Source organism: Glycine soja, chromosome 13 (assembly GCF_004193775.1).
Source record: "Glycine soja cultivar W05 chromosome 13, ASM419377v2, whole genome shotgun sequence".
NCBI lineage: Eukaryota > Viridiplantae > Streptophyta > Magnoliopsida > Fabales > Fabaceae > Glycine > Glycine soja.
In genome coordinates, this window is record NC_041014.1 from 4405728 (window position 1) to 4411781 (window position 6054).

The window sequence follows — 6054 nt, forward strand, 5'->3', positions numbered from 1 at the left end:
TAAAGCGTCATGTGATGATAGTTCTAACAAGCTTTTCTTTATGGATTGATCAACTCTGTCGCGTAGAATGGCATGATCATTGGCTGACATATTCTTAATTAGCTCAGTTGCCTCTTCAGGGGTCTTCAACTTTATTTTACCCCTTGCTGAAGCATCTAGCAGTTGCTTGGTTTGTGGCCTCAGCCCATCTATAAACATATTGAATTGAATTGGCTCCGAGAACCCATGGGTGGGAGTCTTTCTCAATAAACCTCTAAACCTCTCCAACGCTTCACTCAAGGACTCGTCAGGGAACTGATGAAATGAAGAGACTGCAGCTTTCCCTTCCGTAGTCTTTGACTGGGAAATATTTCTTCATAAACTTTCAACAACTTCTTCCTAAGTTTTCAGACTGTTACCCTTAAATGAGTGGAGTCACTTTTTGGCTTCTCCTGCCAAGGAAAATGAAACTAGACTGAGTCTAATGGCTTCATCTGGCACACTTGCAATCTTTACAATGTTACATATTTCAATGAATGTTGCCAAATGTGCATAGGGTTCCTCATTTGGTAATCCTTGGAATAAGTTCCCCTGTATTAAATGAATCAAAGAATGAGCGTAGTTTATGTTGTGAGCTTGCACTTCAGGACGTGCAATGCTAGTAAAGAATTGCGGCATTGAACTGCTTGAATAGTCCTCAAGGGTAACCCTTTGCTAGTGCTCATCTGCCATGGAAACGACTTCTGGAAAATAGGATGCAGATTCCTTAGATGATGGTGAATCAGGTGATGAAGAATCAGAAAATTGAGTTTCGTCCTCAAGAATGGACGCTACTGTCCTGTCTTGCAATAATTTTCTACTCCTCTCGGCTCTGTTCCTTCTCAACATAGCTTCAATCTCCAAGTCCAAAGGAACTAAATTGCCTGTGGGAGATCTATGTATATAAAACACTAACAAAAACAGTGGCTATCCAGTTCAAGAGGAAAATAAATATGAATCGAAAGTAAATATTCACATTTTATCAAAGAATAAAGAATAGACACCTAGGATTGCAGTAACTTTCCAAATAGAAAGAAGTTTGATGCAATCCTACCCCGCAAGGGCATTGGATAGAAGACTCCGAGAAGATTAGGCCAAAGATGCAAGAGAAGACCCTAGGGTTCTCATGAGCCTTAGGGTAGATTTCGGGCCCATGGGCTAAGTATGAGCCCGTTTATCTTTGTACATATTAGATTAAGGTTTCATTATTTTTGGGCCTTGTATTTAGGGCTCCATAATATAGGTAAGGTACCCTAGAAATGTAGGATTTTTCAGTCCTTATATTTTAGGGCACCTAGACTAGTTTTTTGTATTAGGAGTAGTTTTGTAATTTCACATGCATTAAGTGAATATTTGATGTGTGTGGTTGGAAATAAATTTAATTGAATTCGGAGAAGCCCAATCCAATTAAATTTTAGAGGGGGAGGTGAGCCTTTGCTTGCTACACCCCATTGCCACATCATATGGTCACACTTTGTGCATGTCCTTCATGCTTTACATGCCTCATGACACCTAAGCACACTTAGTGGAGAATCTTGGACTTGATCTTGGACTAGTGGGCATGAACAATAGCTAAAATTAACTGATCATAGTTAGTGAAATTTTGGCTCCACAAATTCAATTTCAAATTCAAGAGAAATTTGAATAGAAATTCAAATTTCCCTCCAATTTTGTGTGACACTTAGGCTATAAATAGAGGCCATGTGTGTGCATATTTTTGAACTTTGATCATTTGAAAATTAAACTTCAGATTTCAAAGCTCTTTTAGAGCACAAAATTTCGTGCTCTTCTCTTCCTCTCCCTTCATTCATCTTTTTCTTCCTCCAAGCTCTTATTCATGGCCTCCTATGGTGGTGAACTTCTTCTAGACTCATCTTCTCCTTGAACTGCCATCTCCTCTCTCTCTTCCTTCTCCATTTCGCTGCCATTCATCTTCCAAGAAGCAAAGGAATCCATTGATGAAGAAGATCTCAGGCCTACAAGCTCCAATGGAGCTTACATCTTGTGGTATCAAGAGCATCTTCATCTAGGTGATGTTCTTTTCCTTCCTCTATCTTTTTGTTTGGTGAATTCTCTTTAATTCCTTGTTCTTCATTTTACTTTCCATGTATATCCTCCATTGTCTTGTGGTTTGGTGCTGTTTAGAGTAGATTCAAAAAAAAAATAATAATCCGATTAAATCTTTGATCTACACTTGTTCTTGCATTTCTATGGTTCAAATTTTGTAGATCTACTTTTGAATCATGTTTTTGTGTTGATTTTAGGTTCTATCATTTTTCATTCATAAAGTTCTTGTGCTGAACCTTTAGATCTAAATTTTCTTCCAAAATATTGATTAAAAAAAACATAAAAATCTAAGTGTAAATTACTTAATTCATGTTGTCTTAGAGTCATGTTTAGTCATAATAATTATCACATTATGTTCTAAGTTTGTGTTGAATTTATATTTTGTTTATTGAATTCTAGATACATTTTTTCATTTATTCTTGTCATTCTTAGCCTATCTTTCAAATTTTGAGTCTAATTCATGCATGTTTTTTAGTTCATAACATGTTCTAAATCAATTCCTAGAAGATGCCTATGATGAAGTTGAGTTGTGGTGATGAGTTGTGACTGGATTTGTGAATCAAAATAAGTCTTAAGCTCTCTTGAATTGTCTTATTCAATATAATTGAGCATAAGCAAACACAAATTGTAACTATCCAAGCCTTAAGCAACATAAACACTACTCTTGATTTCTTGGTTGAAATTGTTGATGCTGGCAGCTTGAACATACGAACTTGTATAAATTACTGGGAATTTGTCACTACGTTTTTTAGCCTAAATTTTTAATTAATTTTCTAGACATCTGGACCAAAATTATAAAAAAAGAACCAAGTGATTTGGATTAAAGGAAAAAATAAGAAAAATCACACAAGTTGGCAGAAAAATCAGTGTCCAGGAAAAAAAAGTGCAAGGGAAGTGTGCTTATTGCTTTGGCTCAAAATTTGTTCTATAATTGGTGCCTATTTTATACCAATCCTAGTTCTGAAATTTCAATTGAAAATTATTGTGAAAACAAGTGCCAAAACTAGAGGTTTCTTGAGTCTTTGTTTTTAGTTTTTCTACTCTACTCTAGAGCCATTCTAGGTTTCTCTTTGAGTCCTAGCTTGCTTTTGTGTGTTTTTCATTGCTTTAATTGTTGAATAATCCTTGAAAATTTGTCTTGTTAAAACTATATTTGTTTAGCTTTCATTTGATTTTTTTTTTGTCTTTGGTTATTGCTTGTCTCTTTGTTTCCTTGCTTGTGAGTTGCCATATAGGGAATTGGAAAGGAGGATTGGTGCCATCCCTTCAAGAATTTGAGTCAAGAAGCAAGGGACCAACCACCTTAAGAGCTATTGGACTAAGAAGCACTCCAAATTGAGTGAAACACCAAAGAGAGAATAGCCACCACAATTGAGGACTTTTTTTCGTAATTTTGTAATTGGCAATTTTCTTTGCTTTCAAATTTTGTAACAAAAAGGCCTTTCATTGGAAGTAAGTTGGGAGCCTCCAATAGGTCACCCTACTTCCATTTGTGTGTAATAATTTTAGGCAATTTTCCCTTAGGAGAGTGAGTGTTTTGTGGGGAACCTTAAATGAGGTCATCCAAACACTCTTAGGATCCGCCTAGCTTACATTTCTTTTACTTTAATTTCTTGCTTACTTTCATAGTTTATTTTCTTTACTAGCCACACCTAGTTTATCTTGTTATTGCATAGTACTTTCTTTTTCTTATCACGCTTATCTTGAGTTCTTTTGGAACCTTAGCTTTTGCCTTTTTTACAAATCCCCAACAAGAAAGAACCACAACTTAGGAACCAACATGAGTCATCATTCATCTAGTGTTAATGGAAAGGGTACTAATCATAGGGACCCTCTATCTAGAATCTTAGATGAGTTGAGTTCCCTCAAGTTCTGGAAAGAAAAAGTAAAAAGAAAAGAAAAAGGAAAAGAGAGGGTAAAAATAAATCAAGATGAAAGGGAACAAATAAGGGAAGAAGAAAGAAGGAAAATACTAAAAGAATTAAGAAAAGAAAAACACGCCTCCTATAGTAGTCATAACTCTTGCAAGAGCCTAAGTGAAGAACTTCGTGACTATTATAAAGGAAGGCATAGGTCACATCTTAGACCTCACTCCCACATGAGAGAAAAGGAAAGAAAGCCTCAAGAGGCTAACATTAACCTCCCATACTTCCATGGGAAGGACAATGTAGAGGCTAACTTAGATTCGGAAATAAGGGTAGAGCAACAACTTAAAAGGAAGTCTACTTCAAAATCTTATGGCTCTCACTCTTATCCAAAGAAAGACCAAGGTCAAGGCATCTTAGGGGTGACACCTTCTAAGCCCAAAGATAATAAGGGGAAGACAATAGAAAGGCAACCCTTTAAGGCTAGTATGCAAGAGAATACTAGATTTATAAAGTGCTTTAAATGTCTTGGAAGAGGACACATTATTTCTCAAAGCCCCACCAAGAAAACCATGATTATGAGGGGCAAAGACATTTATAGTAGCCAAGATGAGGCTACTACTCTTCCTTCCTCTAGTGAAAGTGAAGAAGCAAAAGAGTAAGAATCTAGTGAAGAGATCTACCCACAAGAAGAAGGACAACCTTTAATGGTTAAGGAGGAGTGTAAGGAGGCAAGTGTCTCCTCCAAGAGGTTAGCTACAAAGGAAAGACATTTTGAAATAAAGAAAAATATTAAAGTTATTTCCCCTCTTAGACAACCTCCACATTTTCTCTTTTGTGAATAGACACTTGTTAGCATTGCCACACCTCTTAGGCTTGAGTTTTTTCCCTCAAGTAAAGGAGTTGTTGGATGAGGGTTGGGATTGCAACAGCTTAAACCCTTGTGCTTTGTTGGTGCCCAAAATAGGTATTATTAGGCATCAAATCCCTAAAATAGGTGGTATGATGAATGTTTTGAGTGGTGCAACACTCTTTTGTAAAATCACTCGTGCACCCAACATCTTCATGATTTGTGGACATAGGGACTCATTAGGTAGGTTTGTTCTTATTTTTAGTTTCAATACAAACTTAGGTACTCATATGGGACACCTTAGGTTTGTCATACTTTCTTGTAGGAATAATCAACATGAAAATACAGAAAAAGGTATGTTCTATTGCATTACTTTTCTTAATTTTTTAAATAGTGATCAAGGGGTTCCCATGAACCCTAAGAGAATAAAGGTCATTCCTGAGTGGCCCACTCCACCAAGTGTAAGAAAAATTTGGGGCTTCCATGACTTAACAAACTTTCACAAAAGGTTTGTCCCATATTTTTCTATACTTGTAGCACCACTCATTGAGTTGGTGAGGAACCATGTTCCTTCATGGGAAGATGCCCAGGAAATGGGTTTTTAGACCTTACCTTACATTAACATACCAAACACCACTAATACAAATGTTTTTGTTCTTTTTACAGGTGTTGAGGAAAAAAGCCCAGAGTTTCAAGAACCTTGGGATTTGAGGACAAATCCTTTTCAAGGGGGAGGGAATGATGCAATCCTACCCCACAAGGGCATTGGATGGAAGACTCCAAGAAGATTGGACCAAAGATGCAAGAGAAGACCCTAGGGTTCTCATGAGCCTTAGGGTAGATTTCGGGCCCAAGGGCTAAGTATGAGCCCACTTATCTTTGTACATATTAGATTATGGTTTCATTATTTTTGGGACTTGTATTTAGGGCTCCATAATATAGGTAAGGTACCCTAGAAATGTAGGATTTTTCAGCCCTTATATTTTAGGGAACCTAGACTAGTTTTTTGTATTAGGTGTAGTTTTGTAATTTCACATGCATTAAGTGAATATTTGATGTGTGTGGTTGGAAATAAATTTAATTGAATTGGGAGAAGCCCAATCCAATTAAATTTTAGAGGGGGGTGAGCATTTGCTTGCTACACCCCATTTCCACATCATATGGTCGCACTTTGTGCATGTCCTTCATGCTTTACATGCCTCATGACACCTAAGCACACTTAGTGGAGAATCTTGGACTTGATCTTGGATTAGT